At 39.7% G+C, this 16,136-nt stretch overlaps 1 long non-coding RNA gene across 1 annotated transcript in view; it reads right to left on the minus strand.

The window, feature by feature from the left end:
* Nucleotides 1-6,992: 6,992 nt before the first annotated feature.
* The window catches only part of LOC121032806 (uncharacterized), a 181,210-nt gene continuing 172,066 nt past the window's right edge, over nt 6,993-16,136 (minus strand). The window contains exon 3 of the long non-coding RNA XR_005791491.1: nt 6,993-7,057. This is a non-coding gene — a long non-coding RNA (uncharacterized LOC121032806). The remainder of the gene's footprint in view (nt 7,058-16,136) is intronic.

Genomic DNA, 16,136 nt, shown 5'->3' on the forward strand with positions numbered 1-16,136 from the left:
ATATCAACTGCGTTATGAATTGTGCTTTTGGTGTCAAATCTAATAACGCTTCATCTAGCCCAAGAGTTTGAGATTGTCTTCCATTTTTTCCCCTAAAGGTTTTATACTTTATTACTTTATATTTAAATCCATGACACCTTTGTGTTAATTTTTGTACGAAGTGTACTGCACACAGGTTGAAATGTATTATTTTGGCTATGGATATCTAACTGCTCCAGTACCATTTCTCGAAGAGGCTGGATTTCCTCCATTAAAGTGCTTTTGCAATTCTGCCCAAAATCAATTGGGCATATTTTTGTGGTTCTATTTCTGAGGTCTCCATTCTGCTGCATTGATCTATGTGTCTGTCCCCTGTGGAAATTGTTTGTATTGCTCTGGCTGTATATTAAGGCTTGAAATCAGGTAGACTCATTCCTCCACTTAATTCTTTTTTTTTTCTTCAAAATTATTTTAGTTGTTCTAGATACTTTGCCACTACATAGAAGTTTCAGCACAATCTTGTGCATCTCTTTAAAAATTTAGGATAAAAAATCTAGGATGACTAGGTTTTTTAACAAACTCTTAAAAAATATTCTTAGGTTTACAGAAAAATTGCCAGGAGACCATAAAATTCCCATATACCCCACATCCAATTTCCATCAGTAACCTCTTACAATAGTATAGGGATGCCTGGGTGGTTTAGACGGTTAAACCTCTGACTTTGGCTCAGGTCATGATTTCGTGGTTTGTGGGTTCGAGCCCCGCATCGGGCTCTGTGCTGACAGCTGGGAGCCTGGAACCTGCTTCGGATTCTGTGTCTCCCCCTCTCTCTGCCCCTCCCATGCTCTGTGTCTCTCTGTCTCTCAATAATAAATAGACTTTAAGGAAAAAAATTAAAACATCTTACAAGAGTACCGTACATTTATCACCAGTGATGAAGATCTATCGATATCTTATTATATCTCCTAAGGTAGGTCCAGGTTCTTTTTTTTTTTTTTTTTTTTTTTAAATTTTTTTTTTCAACGTTTATTTATTTTTGGGGGACAGAGAGAAACAGAGCATGAACGGAGGAGGGGCAGAGAGAGAGGGAGACACAGAATCGGAAACAGGCTCCAGGCTCTGAGCCATCAGCCCAGAGCCCGACGCGGGGCTCGGACTCACGGACCGCGAGATCGTGACCTGGCTGAAGTCGGACGCTTAACCGACTGCGCCACCCAGGCGCCCCAGGTAGGTCCAGGTTCTAATCAGATTTCCTCTGATTTTTACCCGTTGTCCTTTTTCTGTGCCAAGATCTCATCTAGGATACCACATTACATTTAGCTGTCATGTTTCCTTAGGCCCCTCTCGCTTTGAGGATTTTACACATTTTCCTTGTTTTTGATGAACTTGACCATTTTGAGAAGAGCTGGTGCAGTATTCTGTAGGATGTCCCCAGTTGGGATTAGCCTGCTGATTTTCTCATGATTAGACAGTGGATATGGGTTCTGGGGAGAAAGACCACAGAGCTAAGTGTCATTTGCATCACTACCGATCAGAAGGGCATAGTGTCGACATGAGTTATCACGGCTGCTGTTACCCTCACTCACCTGTTACCCTCACCTTAGTGTCACTCACCTAGGGTTTGTCGGCGTTCCCTACTGCAGAGTTGGTCTCTGTCTTCCTTTCCCATATTGTGCCTTTTTCAAGGAAATCATGATGTGCTGCTCAGAGTTAAGCAATGGGGTAATTTGACTTATGCTCTATCTTCTTAGGGATGGAGTATCTACATAAGTTACTTGAAATCCTTCTGCACAGATTCCTCTCACTCCCCCATTTAATTATTCAAACATCTATGCCAGCTGTACCCATGGATAAATTTATGTCATACTTTAAGTTGTAATCCAAAACAACTGTATTTATTTTGTTTCTCAAATCATTCTAGCTTTGGTCATCAAGAGCTCTTTCATGTGGGTCCTGTGTCCTTTGATATATCCTCATCAATGTTTTTATTCGTTTGAATAAACCAATTCTGGTTTTTTTCTGTTTTGAATACTTCTTACATTCTGCTGCTTAAAATATATTCCAGGTTCGTCTTTCGTATTTGCAGCTCTTCTCCCGTCTCTGGCCATTTCTCCAAGGACTTTGGAGCCTGGTTTCTTTTTCATTAAATAATGGCGTTTAAAAAATGGATTAGTGTTTTTAGTTAGTAAAACACTACTAATCATTTCCTTTCAAAATTCAGGACAATAGTTGTCGCTCAGCAGGCCAAAGCAGTTAGGGAGGAGGCAACAAGGATCGGATAGCAGAAAAAGTGCATCAGAAAAATATATGATGGGGCTCCTGAGTGGCTCAGTCACTTGAGAGTCCAACTCTTGACTTCAGCTCCGGTCATGATCCCATGATCCCAGGGTGGTGGAATCAAGCCCTGCACTGAGCATGGAGCCTACTTGGGATTCTCTCTCTCCCTCTGATCCTCTCCCTTGCTCGTGCTCTCTCTCTCTCTCTAAAATAAATTAAAAAAAAAAAAAAGGAAAATACATTATTTTATGGAAATTAAGCACTCTGCTTTTTTTAAATCTTAAATTTAAAACTATTGATTTTAGGCACTTCCAAGGAAATGACTCAAACTTCATATACCTCATAAAAAATATGAGTCTTTCCATCTCACCCGGATACATTTGATTTCTGTAATAAAACCATGATACCCATCCTGCAGTGATGGTGAGGAATAGTTGAACTTCATTATTGACTTTTTTTTATTCGGTTCAGAGGTACATGTAAAAAAACCTCCAACAATAGAACAACATAAATTTATAATTTTGTATTAGTGCAGATTTTGGAAGATGAATTACTGCTTAGTGTTACTTCGGAGCATTTTTGTCCCCCAAAAAGTTTTTCTCATGGTAGTGATCCATTTTTATTGAAAACCTTCAATTCCGTATGATTTAATTTAATTGAATCACAGAAATAAGGTTAGGGTTCTAGGAAGTACCTTTTTAGAATTCCTTTATTGACAGATGTTAGTCTGAATTTCCCAGACTTCAATTTTCACATAATATGCATATACAATTTCAGAGCATTTTCACATTTCCCTTTAATCATAACTTACTAACGTCCCAGCTCTAATAGAGTCAAATGCATTTGATAGGAAAACTCAAAATAAAAATGATATTCATTAGCAAACATTAACTACATAGCATCAAAGTAGTGGTAGATTGTTATCTAGAGGATATTTACGTTTGACTACCTCTCAATGAATTATATCTTAAAGAGGGGGTAGTAAATGTTAAAATTACAGCCACCAAACAAAAGGTAAACCGAAACAGGAATAATTTAGCTTTATGTACAGGAACATTCTCCAAGTATGGAGTCAGCTCGGTTGATTTTAACATTTGTTGAGCAATTACTATACTGCAGAAATTGTACAAGACCATGGACATAAGGAGGTAAATGCGATACGACACCTTCTCCACTAAGCTTATAATGTTAGAAGGTAAGACAATGCTGTTTTATGAAGTGTGCGTTCAGTGTGGCAAAACTGAAACAGGAGTGTATTTTGTTAAATTAGGTTTAATTAAGTGATTTAATTTTCTCAGCAAGATTAGCTAAATATTCTTAATACCAAGCCAGAGACTATGTTATTTTTAAAATCTTCTTCCGCCAAAGCTCTCGGTTAATGTGCTCCAGTAAAATACCCTCGATACATTTTAACGATCTGCCTATACAGGATGAAAACCTCTTCTTTCTTCTAATCCACCCAATTCTTTTACCGCCTCAAAATTGTAATTTAAGAACAATTACATATCATGTTGTTTAAGCTCATGTTTCCAGATATCAAACAGATTCACGTTTTGTACCTAATGCTGGGTATATAAACTAATATAAGCTAAGGTCCTATGTTAGTACGACCCTGATTAACATACTTAACCCTACACTTGTCTTTCACATCTGAAAAATGGAGAGAACACAGGACCTACCTGATGGAATTATTATAAAGATAAATAATTATATTTTAGGGTTAGAGTCAACTATACCACTGAACAGTAATTAGGCCAAATGACTTATTCTAAACTTCCTAATTATTTTAGGATTAAACATCAAGCTCTAACAATGGACCCATTTATAGGAAGTAATGCATAAATAAGTCCATTTTTTTTCTTTTTTCCTCCTCCTACATTTGTTGAAAGAATGAGAAAGTAACACTATGGAACAGTCAGAGACGATGGAAAATTGTCTATTTTTAGAGGCTTACACTTGACCGTGGCATGAAAATGCCATGTGTGGTACAATGCTATTGCAGGATCCAACCTAGAGTTCAGGTGTCCACGTTCCCTCACAAGTATTTCTTTCAGCTACACCCGAATGCCTGCTTTAATTGTTTTTGGAATACCTGCGTTAACTGTCTCTTTGAAAATCGTATACTGAGCTTTCTGGTCATCCCTATATAATTGTTCGCACTCTGCAAAATCGTTCTCGCCAGATTTAGAACTCACATTATATATATTTTTTAAAGCAATAAAGATGCAACAGTGGGCCCTTGTTCCCGTTCCTGACACTGCGTCAACCAATATCTCACAATTTACTCACACCTGCATTTGACGGGCAACCCTCTTCATGTTTTCCTCGAACGTAAAGGGAACCTGTAGCTACCTAAAAGCACCAACACAGGGCTCAATATGTATAAATTTGTGTATTGATATAAAAGGAAGGAGCTACACTATAGGTTCCTCTGCTCTCATTGTTTGAACTCATATTCACAATTCAAGCCAAACAGTTTCTCTTCAAAGTTAATGCACTCAAGTGGATGCCTGAAAAAAGAAGACGGTGACAGCTGTCATAAATCTTACAATAGTCTATGAGATTTTTGGCAATGTGTGCGTCCAAATAAAGGGTTTTTGTTTTATGTTAAAGGCTTTGTTTATAGGTTGATAAATGGCATATGCATGTGTATCAAAGCCCATTTTTGTGTCGCTCTTATGCAAAATTAGCTTTTGGGAAAGACGAACAGATAGCTGTGTTGTCACAAAGTTTTAAATAAACATAATTTATGCTTGTATGCTTCTGCTCTCCTCAGAAATAGAGCAGGAATCTCTCTTACCCTTCATATCCAAAAGGGTAACATAGCACCACAAATGTGGCAGAGATTCAATAACTATACAGGGAACATATGAATGAATGAGTGAATGAATGAACGAGTGAGTGAATGAATGAATAATGATTAATTCTTTACCTTAAGGGCAGGATCCAAGCATGATCTTGCTGCCAATGTTCAGACATTCAAATTTTTGCTTGGGCTAACGATAGACTTGTCAATAGAGCACTGAATGTCAATGTGTGGGGAATTCCTTTCCCAGTAGAAAAGGAGTCTACGGTTCAAACTGTACAGTGAATTCAGAAGGGGAATTGTTAGCAAGCTCCTCTGGAGCTTTCTTGGAGTAATCTGAAACAGTCTTCGTGCATGGAGGGGAGGAACAGAAGGAGGAGAGAAGGAGGACTCTCCAGGTTGTTAAGTGGCAGGTGTAATGGGCAAGGGAAGGTAAGTATGAAGCTGGTCTTGGGTGGACACAAGACCAATAGATTCTTGTACCCACCAGCCACAATCTTAAAAGTGTATGGAGAACCTTTGCAGATTCAGTCATGTATACTACCCAGATGGTCTCAACACCTCATTTGATCTCAAGGCTGCATCCCTGGGACAGTATCTGGGAGCTGGGAAGGCAAGCAGACAGTATGTTCCAAGGACGGGGAAGGGGTGGAGAGCCTCATTGCTGGGGTTCAGCTGGCAGGTCATCAGACGACCTCACAGCTTGTGATGACCTCCCTTAAAAGAATTTAACACCTGGCCATCTGTAACTTTAGTTCCTGCCTCTCCTTATAAGCCCTACCCTTGTTTTGCTTGCTAATTTGTTTTAGTTTCTGACTTGATCTGATCCATTACTTAATATACCCTCAGGATGTCCAGGCTTCTAATAACCTCCCCCTGTTCATGCAACTACCTTCTGCAGATCTAGTTCACTTTCCAGTTTCACTCACATCATCTCCTAAAGCTCCACCTGAGAGTGAGCACGGCAGCTTCTTAACATACTTGTCATTCTCCCACTCTTAACCTTTCTCTGGTTACAATACAAACTTTATCACTTTGATTTTTGCTAGATTCTCTTAGATGTAGTCCTTTAGGTTGATCCTTGAGAGATCCACATTACCTATAATTTAAAGTGAGTTTAATCGCCAAAGATGTTTTAGTTCTTTCTGGCAAAGTTCAATTAGCAAACAACATAGAAAGTTCAGGTTAGGGTTAGGAGTTAGAGTTAACCAAGCAAAGATGAGAAGTTCTCAGCATGGGAGTGGATACAATAAAGGCTCATGGAATTTGTGTTGAAAAGTAAAGATACCAAAAAAAAAAAAAAAAAAGTGAAGATATCAAATGCATGCCGTCATGCAAAATGAGATAGCCCCAATGGTGGTGGGTCTTAGTTAGGTTCAAGTGTTGTAACAGATGGAAATACAGCAGAAGGAGAGCGAGAGAGCAGGGAATCTGAAACTGGAATTATGGAGGCATTGAAGTTACAGGTGACAAAGAGCTCTAGTACATGACAATGAGAATTAGCGGCTGATAATAAGACACACAATAAGGTAATTAGAAGAGAAATTCAAAGATCTAAGAAGCTAGATTATTTCAAAGATCATCAATAAGGACATTGATACCATAAGGAACTGTGACATTAAGAGTGTTATTCATTAGATTCAAATGATCATAAATAAAGAGGAGTGACCCATGGCATAGTAGGAGAGAGAACTGAAGAATTTATTGATTGGCAGCAAAATCTGAAAATCAGATGTTCAGGTTAAATTAGAAGTAAAGAGATTTTATTTGGGGTCCAGGGCTGTCATACTGTGATTCAAGTCCTACCTCAAATGCTCCAAAGAGGGAGGAATTTTTTATGGAAACACGGATCAGTGTCGCCTAAGGAAAATTTAGTACACGCAGGAGGTTATCTCTGAGCCAAGGCCACCCATTAAAAGAACAGACCTACCTTACAAGGATGGGTCTCCTTTAGTCCATTCCGTAATGACACTCAGTTATTGACTGGAAGCAGCCCTGTGGAAGAACGGCCTCAGTGAAAATGCAACGGTAGATTTCAGAGGGCAGTAGCAGAGCCACAGTCTCGATATTTGGAGGTCTTTGAGGCACATTCTCATGGCCACCACAGATGACTCGTTATTACACGCAGAGTGCCCTCACCACACAGGTTCAGAAAACACCTTCTCCATAGTCCCTGGCCCCTGGTTGGTGAGGGAACCCTGAGCAGAGAGAACTTAGTCCAAACTACAGAACCTTTGCTTCCAGTGATCATGGGGTTGGTTTCTATCATCTCCTCCTTCTGCATTCTCCCTTCTAAGTTCCCCTTTCCTACAACTGTCAGCTCAGCAGGCCTGGTGGCTTGCCCGGTGGGATGTTCAAACCCTCCATTCATGAGGCATCTGAGTTCTCGATGACCTTGCTATTTTCAGCCTCGTGTGGCTATATGGGAAGGTTCATTACCAGCATGAGGGCATGGGAGCACACGATATTACCCAGATTGAAGACTCAGGCTCTGTTTATCTCTCATTGCTCCTATTATTTGTAAGAAACCCTACCTCCAGCTGCTGGTCATGGTGAGTTACCCCAGCCAGCCTGGTAATCTCTGGGCATTGGGAGTCAAGAGTCTCCTGGCAGCAGCCGTAATCTTTGAGACCCTTCCTGTAGCACTAGCCAGAATGCGCCCCTTTTGGGAACAGGATCTCAAACCCTACACGGCCCACTGTGCAGGACCTCACGTATCCATTTCCAGGAGCCAGATTTCAGTGAACGCCATTCATCTTGCGGGTGAAAAATGTCTGTGAGGAAAATGAATGCTAACAGCCAAACTGTTAGCCACTGGCCCAACCTGTACCTGTCTTTATATTGAATCATTTTTCATGACACTCTCTACGACAGCATTATTTAAAATAATTATGATCAGTAACTGTAATAACTGTCTCCCAAGGAACGATCTCCTTAGTATTTTACCTTAAGGAGAACTCAAGCACATCTTTTTTCTTTAATTTTCTGAGGTCTCTTTTTATAAGGACATGAATCTCATCATAAGGTCTCCACCCTAATTACCTTCCAAAAACCCCATCTCCAAGTATTATCACATTGGGGATAGGATTTCAACGCACGGATTTTAGGGAGACACAAACATTCAGTCCACAATGCATGTCCTTCAATCCCCAAGTCCCACAGGGCAATGTGTCAAATGTCACTGAACATGCACTCACATGGTGGGCTGTGGTAAGGAGAAGAAATATGAATGTAAGAAACCCCAATCTGTTAGAAGAGGGCTGTCCTCAAAACTACCCAAACTGTGTTGGAAGGAGACAATATGTGTGTGTGTGTGTGTGTGTGTGTGTGTGTGTATAAGTATATATATATATATATATATATATATATATATATATATATATATATTTGAAAGAAAGTGGGTGTGAGCAGAGGAGAGGGGCAGAGGGAGAAAGAGAGAATCTTAAGCAGGCTCCACACTCAGCCTGGAGCAAAATACAGTGCTTGATCCCACAATCCCGAAATCATGAACTGAGCTGAAATCAAGAGTCAGATGCACAACCACCTGAGCCCCCCATGTGCCCAGAAGGAGACAATATTTTTACTATCTTGGATAAAGTGTCCCACAGGAAAGGATACTATCTTCCAGGACGATTTGTTGCACAGACATATTTGAAAGGATGGCACGGAACAAAAGCTGTCAAAGGCTCTGTTCAGAAAATACGCACAAATGTAAGAGACACAGAGTTTTCTCTTAACAGCAAGATGCTCAATTAACCAAGAGAAACCAGCAAAAGAAGAAAGTGGAAACAAGGCACAAGTGGTAAAATACACAATAAGTAAGGTGGAAGATTGAATATGGTGTCTATGAGAAACATGCTGCAAATATAGAGATAGATTACAGTCCGTGGAGGGCAAAGCGAACACACCAACACTGACTTTAAGAAAGTTGGAGTCGTTGCATTACTATTTGACAAAATAGACTTCAGAACAAACAATGTTATTAGTAATAAAGGCAGATATTTTATAATGAGAAAGCTAGCGACTCTCAAAGAAGACATAAGAAGCCCAGCTATGCATCGAACAACAGAGATTTGAAGCACTTAAACCAAATACTAGGATAATTGAACTGAAAGGAGAAATAAGAAATCCACAGCTCCAATTATAATTTCCAATATGTGGGTCTCGATAATCGATAGAGCAATTAGGCCAAATATGTGTAAGTATGTAATGACCTATAAACAGCATCAGCAAACTTGCCAAAAGGGTCATTTAAATGAGTCAGTCAATAACAGAAAACACCCATTCTCTCAAGTACGTTGGGAACATGCAAGATAAAACATATTTTGGCCATAAGAAAAAGACAAATTTAAAAGAACAGAAATAATGTTAGTTATATGCTCAAAGCATAAAGGCATTTAACGAAAAATGAATGCTGGTAAGATAGCTGGGAAAGCTCCAAAAATATGGAAATTAAACCAGACACTTTTAAGTAAACTATGGATCAAAGAAGAAGTTTAAAGCAAAGTTATTAAAATATTTGGCCTGGATGAAAATGAAGTATAACATTCAGGGATTACGCTCCTAGGTATTTTCCCAAGATGATAGAAGCAAGTCACGGACTAGTCAAACCTGGATGCCACTCAAAAATCCATCAATGTACACGGCTTTACAGTTATACATTCAATACTACATAACAATAAAAAGAATTAGGTATTTATACAAGATACAACATGAATGAAAGTAAATATGGTGAGAGAAAGAAGCCAAGCAAAGAGTTTCCATACCACATGCTGTGAGTTTTATAAAATTCTAGGAAATAAAATATATTGTATTAGACAGGAAGTAGATCAGTGGTCACCTGGGGCCTGGGGATAGGGGGAGGGTGGAATACTTTTGAGGGTGGGGGGAATGTTCCTTGTTTTCATTTCGTGATGGTGTTGCAAACGTATAGATATGTCAAACTTGAAATATTGTGCTTTCAGTTTATTTTAGGCTATTCAGAGAAGTATTAAAATAAGTAGCTGAATAAACAGGTAAGCAAATAAATAAGTGAATGCATACTTAATAAATTATTGTTTATAATAATAAATTATTTCGTATTTAACATATCTGAAATCAGGGTGGGCTTACAACAGATGACATGGAAGGTGGCCAGTCGTTAAGTCAGTGGCTGTCAGCTCCAAACCCGGTCTTCTCTACCTGGCTGACAGCATCAGAGCTGGGACTTTCTCAACTACACTGTGGCCACACAGCTTGCGTCTGGCTGGACTTTGCCAATACGGCCCCGGAGAGGGACTCCGGGGTTTTGGAGCAAATGTATGCTCTCTACAAAAGATCAATACGTTTTTCTGAAAAACATTGATGGACACCTCTGGACATTAAGTGACTTAAATTTATATCATGAATTATGTTTACCTGACCCACAAAATCATATTACATAGTATAAGAAGGATTCTATTATTAACGGAAATAGTATATAATACATTGGCCTCAAGAACATCTAGAGGTACAAGTAAGTTACGTGACCAGGTTGCTCAATGATTCTTGATGCTTTGTCTCCTCTAAATATTCATCTGTTGACTGAAGAGCCATTCCTTACACACAGTTGATATAGGAGGGAAACAAACAAACAAACAAACAAACAAAAAACTGTGGTGTAATTAAGAGAGAGCTGAGCAAAATATACTGACATTAAAAAAAGAAAAGCTGGACCTTTACAGCATGATTGAACAGTGGTATTGAAAGACAGTGGTTAACGTACATTCTCCAGGTAGGAAGGATTCGGGGTGGTATATTTTCGTGTCTGGTTGTTCTGGACTTAGAAATGAGCGGAAGCGATAATCTACATGGATGTCTCTTAGGTTGTTAATTTTCAGGCTCCGTGTTCTGCGACTTGAAAATAATCAGAATTCATTGGCAACCAAGAAATCTGGCGTCGCCTTAGCGTGGTATCAGCACAACAGAGAGCAGAGAGCATGGTACATCGGCATGCCCAATGAGAGCCAGCCGTGTGAGCCACGTTTGCTGAAAGGTCAGCAAAGGCATCCATTACAGAGGAGGCTCTCAACAACCAGGTTGGCAAGATGCATGTTCTATAGATGTGGAAGCCTCTACCATCAGCCACTTCATTGTTTTTGCTTAAAGAGTCCATGTACTACTCAGTGGCTGTGGTGGTGGAAAGAAAACCATGCATGGGGTCAACAGCAACAACTCTCCCATTGAGGATTATCTGGGTATTTCCAGCACTGAGTCCTTAATCTATCAATAGCTAACACCCATAGAGTTCCAAGGTGACATCATGTTTTGGAGGACAGCAACCAACATATGGCAGTTAATTACACTGGGTCACTTCCATGTTGGTGGAGGTAGGAATTTGTCTTCACTGGGATAGACAGGTATTCTGTATATGGAATTGCTTCCCTTTCCATGATTCTTTCTGCCAGCATCCATCATCCACAGACATGGCGGATGTCTAATGTACAGTCTTGTGCAACATTTTCTTCTGATCAAAGGCCTTACCTCAGAGAAAACAGTGTGTCTTCTCAGACGTGTGTCTCATTCCTGTGAGTACCGTCTTCTAGATTTTAGTAATTTCAATTTCTCCCTATTGTTTCTCAGCTATTTTTTCATCTATCTCTACCTATCTATCATCTATCTATCTGTCTGTCTGTCTATCTCTATCACTCTATGTATCTATCATCTATCTACCTATCTACCATCTATCTTTCTATTTATCTATGTATCTATCTACCTTTCCAATGATAATACAAGTTGTACTTTTTAACACTTCTATGACACCTTAAATTCTCTCTGTTCAAATAACTGCTGTGGTTTCTGTCTTTCCCCAGAACCCTACTGATACATTACACTTTAATTAGTAGCCTTTTTTCTTTAGATGCAAAATATTATGCATCTTCAATTAATGGCAACTTAAGTTTTATGAAATAGAGTACTTAGCATAGTGATGTTAATTCTATTTTGCACTCAATTGCTTACACAAAAACTATGTATTTTTTAAATGAGGCTGGAAAAATTTATTCATAATAGTTTTGGCAAGAACGTGATTATATAGCTATTCAAATAGTAAAACTTAGAGGGGAAAGAGGATACATTTGAATTTAGGTGGAGAAGTTATTGCTCTCCTCAATGTGTGACTTTTTGACTTTTTTCCAAGACAAAAGCCATAAATAAATCATACCATAGGTTTTTTTTTTTTTTAGTTGAAATTAGCCAAAAAAAAAGGAACAGGGAGGATAAGAAAACCTTCATACGAAAGTACGTGAAGAATTGATTAATTATTTTTATTATTATTTTTATATTTAAGGATCAGGTTTTCAATATTTTTTTGGCAATCTTGCTTCTGTTTAATTAAATTCATGATAAATAAATTATACTGTCAAATTATTAAAGGAAGTTTTTTTTGTGCTTTATATCCACTGAGAAACCTTATTTTATAAATAATACATTTATCAGTAGATGACCATTCTCTGTATGGAAATAATCCTCAATATTAGTTTGTATTACTTTCAGTATTAAATTAATTTTCAGAAAGTACACACTCTTAAAAGCTAGTATATAGGTCATCTCTGTGTACATATAACACTGAAAACAATCATATTTTTGAAAGAGTAAATCTTTCTTAATATTATGTATTTTTGAAATTATGAATTTACCTTAAATTAATGTGGTAATAAATATTACCTCTTAATAGATATTCCCTCGAAATTTGGAAAAAAGTCATGAATTTCATAAAGCAAATGAAAGCGCTTCCTTCTTAGAGTGGCGGACTCCGCGCCGGAGCCAAGCGCAGACGAGAGGCCCACGGAAGAGGGTAGGAAGGGCGGCGAGGCGGTGGCGCTCCATGGACCGGCGGGAGGGAGCCGGGGCGGAGGGGCGGCTCGCCGGCCAAGCAGAGCCCCCGAGTCTGGCTTGCAAAAAGCGGAGGGGCCTGACGGACTGTGTTCCGACAGCAAGCGCGACATAGCGTCTGGGAGGTCATAAGTTAACAGCTCTGCTCAGAAAGCGGGAAGGCTGGAGGACAAAGGGAAGGAGAGCTGCTGAGCCCCCGGACAACAGAGCTCAGTTTGGTGGGGAACAAAGGCGCTCGCCAGCGCCATCTCCCCTGCCCATCCCCCAGCCAAAATTCCAAAGAGAACCAGTTCCTGCCAGGGAACTTGCTCACTCCGCGCAAACACCCAACTCTGCGCTTCTGCGGAGCCAAACCTCCGGCAGCGGATCTGACTCCCTCCTGCTGCCACAAGGCCCCTCCTGAAGTGGATCACCTAAGGAGAAGCAAGCTAAGTCTGCCCCTCCTGCCCCCGTGCACCTTGCCTACCCACCCCAGCTAAGACGCCAGATCCCCAGCATCACAAGCCTGGCAGTGTGCAAGTAGCCCAGACAGGCCACCCCACCCCACAGTGAATCCCGCCCCTAGGAGAGGGGAAGAGAAGGCACACACCAGTCTGACTGTGGACACAGCGGTGGGCTGGGGGCAGACATCAGGTCTGATTGCGGCTCTGCCCACCAACTCCAGTTATACACCACAGCACAGGGGAAGTGCCCTGCAGGTCCTCACCACACCAGGGACTATCCAAAATGACCAAGCGGAAGAATTCCCCTCAGAAGAATCTCCAGGAAATAACAACAGCTAATGAGCTGATCAAAAAGGATTTAAATAACAGAAAGTGAATTTAGAATAATAGTCATAAAATTAATCGCTGGGCTTGAAAACAGTATAGCTGACAGCAGAGAATCTCTTGCTACAGAGATCAAGGGACTAAGGAACAGTCACAAGGAGCTGAAAAACGCTTTAAACGAAATGCATAACAAAATGGAAACCACCACGGCTCGGATTGAAGAGGCAGAGGAGAGAATAGGTGAACTAGAAGATAAAGTTATGGAAAAAGAGGAAGCTGAGAAAAAGAGAGATAAAAAAAATCCAGGAGTATGAGGGGAAAATTAGAGAACTAAGTGATACACTAAAAAGAAATAATATACGCATAATTGGTATCCCAGAGGAGGAAGAGAGAGGGAAAGGTGCTGAAGGGGTACTTGAAGAAATAATAGCTGAGAACTTCCCTGAAGTGGGGAAGGAAAAAGGCATTGAAATCCAAGAGGCACAGAGAACTCCCTTCAGACGTAACTTGAATCGATCTTCTGCATGACATATCATAGTGAAACTGGCAAAATACAAGGATAAAGAGAAAATTCTGAAAGCAGCAAGAGGTAAACGTGCCCTCACATATAAAGGGAGACCTATAAGACTCGTGACTGATCTCTCTTTTGAAACTTGGCAGGCCAGAAAGAATTGGCACGAGATTTTCAGTGTGCTAGACAGAAAAAATATGCAGCCGAGAATCCTTTATCCAGCAAGTCTGTCATTTAGAATAGAAGGAGAGATAAAGGTCTTCCCAAACAAACAAAAACTGAAGGAATTTGTCACCACTAAACCAGCCCTACAAGAGATCCTAAGGGGGACCCTGTGAGACAAAGTACCAGAGACATCACTACAAGCATAAAACATACAGACATCACAATGACTCTAAACCCATATCTTTCTATAATCACACTGAATGTAAATGGATTAAATGCGCCAACCAAAAGACATAGGGTATCAGAATGGATAAAAAAACAAGACCCATCTATTTGCTGTCTACAAGAGACTCATTTTAGACCTGAGGACACCTTTAGATTGAGAGTGAGGGGATGGAGAACTATTTATCATGCTACTGGAAGCCAAAAGAAAGCTGGAGTAGCCATACTTATATCAGACAAACTAGACTTTAAATTAAAGGCTATAACAAGAGATGAAGAAGGACATTATATAATAGTGACAGGGTCTATCCATCAGGAGGGCTAACAATTATAAATGTCTATGCGCCGAATACCGGAGCGCCCAAATATATAAAACAATTACTCATAAACATAAGCAACCTTATTGAGAAGAATGTGGTAATTGCAGGGGACTTTAACACCCCACTTACAGAAATGGATAGATCATCTAGACACACGGTCAATAAAGAAACAAGGGCCCTGAATGAGACATTGGAGCAGATGGACTTGACAGATATATTTAGAACTCTGCATCCCAAAGCAACAGAATATACTTTCTTCTCGAGTGCACATGGAACATTCTCCAAGATAGATCATATACTGGGTCACAAAACAGCCCTTCATAAGTTTACAAGAATTGAAATCATACCATGCATACTTTCAGACCACAATGCTATGAAGCTTGAAATCAACCACAGAAAACAGTCTGGAAAACCTCCAAAAGCATGGAGGTTAAAGAACACCCTACTAACGAATGAGTGGATCAACCAGGCAATTTGAGAAGAAATTAAAAAATATATGGAAACAAACGAAAATGAAAATACAACAATCCAAACGCTTTGGGACGCAGCGAAGGCAGTCCTGAGAGGAAAATACATTGCAATCCAGGCCTATCTCAAGAAACAAGAAAAATCCCAAATACAAAATCTAACAGCACGCCTAAAGGAAATAGAAGCAGAACAGCAAAGGCAGCCTAAACCCAGCAGAAGAAGAGAAATAATAAAGATCAGAGCAGAAATAAACAATATAGAATCTAAAAAAACTGTAGAGCAGATCAACGAAACCAAGAGTTGGTTTTTTGAAAAAATAAACAAAATTGACGAACCTCTAGCCAGGCTTCTCAAAAAGAAAAGGGAGATGACCCAAACAGATAAAATCATGAATGAAAATGGAATGATTACAACCAATCCCTCAGAGATACAAACAATTATCAGGGAATACTATGAAAAATTATATGCCAACAAATTGGACAACCTGGAAGAAATGGACAAATTCCTGAACACCCACACTCTTCCAAAACTCAATCAGGAGGAAATAGAAAGCTTGAACAGACCCATCACCAGCGAAGAAATTGAATCGGTTATCAAAATCTCCCAACAAATAAGAGTCCAGGACCAGATGGCTTCCCAGGGGAGTTCTACCAGACGTTTAAAGCAGAGATAATACCTATCCTTCTCAAGCTATTCCAAGAAATAGAAAGGGAAGGAAAACTTCCAGACTCATTCTATGAAGCCAGTATTACTTTGATTCCTAAACCAGA

This window comes from Herpailurus yagouaroundi, unplaced genomic scaffold, assembly GCF_014898765.1.
Source record: "Herpailurus yagouaroundi ecotype Mexico unplaced genomic scaffold, PumYag 142, whole genome shotgun sequence".
Classification (NCBI taxonomy): Eukaryota; Metazoa; Chordata; class Mammalia; order Carnivora; family Felidae; genus Herpailurus; species Herpailurus yagouaroundi.